The sequence below is a fragment of the Gavialis gangeticus genome, unplaced genomic scaffold (assembly GCF_001723915.1).
Source record: "Gavialis gangeticus isolate Ggan-Ray unplaced genomic scaffold, GavGan_comp1, whole genome shotgun sequence".
Taxonomy (NCBI): Eukaryota; Metazoa; Chordata; order Crocodylia; family Gavialidae; genus Gavialis; species Gavialis gangeticus.
Window position 1 is genome coordinate 37,409,848 of NW_017728997.1, and position 1,292 is coordinate 37,411,139.

Sequence of the window (1,292 nt, forward strand, 5' to 3'; positions counted from 1 at the left end):
CACAGAGCCACTAAGATGATCGGCCACCTCCTCTGGCTCTGCACCTGTGCCAAGGAGGTATAGAACAGGGTGAAGCAGCTCTGCGAAGCGGTAACCGATGCCAGCCAGCTAACCAGAGAAGTGGCGCTGTACAGGCACCTTGCCAAACTCCTGGACAGCCTGTCAGCCCGTTTTGACCAGTTTGCATCCTGCGTCAGCAGTGCCCTGTGGAAAGCCAGGAACCTCCTGATGTACAGGCAAACAGATGTAGATGTGGTAGACTGTGTGAAAATGGCTCTAAGCCAACTCCAGACCTACTACCAGAAATTGGCAGTAGAGGATGCGGCCAAAGCCACCTGGCACAGAGACACTTGGCACAGGATCTTCCCACTCCCCCCTAGCGGGGAAGTGAGCTGTGACAGCGAGGAAGAGATAAACAGAACTGAGGACAGCAACAGCAGCAGCAAGTTCTCCAGCAGAAGCTGGAGTGACGGCGACAAGGACAACAAGTGAACTGAGTCTGTGACCCCGAAAGTGGGGTGGGGATGAAGGAAATGGGTTGTCTGGTCTAACAGACCAGTGTTTGTGTGTGTATGGTGCGCAGATGCAGATATTGTAATGGTTTTGGGTGGAGAGTGGGCCTTGGTGCATGGGAGAGTGGGTGTGGATCTTGTAACGGGTTATGGTTTTCTTTGTGGTGTGATACTGGGTGTAGATATATATATAACCATATAGACAGATAGATTTTTCTTTTTTCCAAAAAGAATCTGAACTCCCAGGCCTCTGGAAGGATGCCAGGAATCCTGAACCCCCAGGCCAGTGGACATAAGATGCTAGAGGTCTGGGACTTAGGATGCTGACCCAGCTGAGGTTACATGGCCCAGAGATACTTGTAGACAGTTACTGAGCTTTCCACAATTGGATTTGGAATTGAATTAGCCACTGGAAACATACATATAAAAAACCGTTCTCCATAACGCTGGAGAGAGAAACTAAAAATCAAGGCGAAAGGCAGGGCACTAGCAATGGTGAAGAGTGAGAATGGGAAAGGGAAGCGTTACCTTCTGCCTTCAAAGCGCAGAGTCTCTAAGCTGGTGGCACATGGGGGGAAGAGAGAGCAGCAGAGCACAGGGCCAGGAGATGTGGGCATGGCCACGGTGACCTGAGGTGGGGGTAGGCAAAGGCCAGGCGCGCAGAGAGGGGCCAGCAGGGCTGTCACAAACTGCTTCCTTTCCCCCAGCCCCTGTGTCCCCGCCGTCACCGGGGGGTGGCCATTTCTGACACGTCCCCACGGCTCCGGCTCTGCCCGTCCC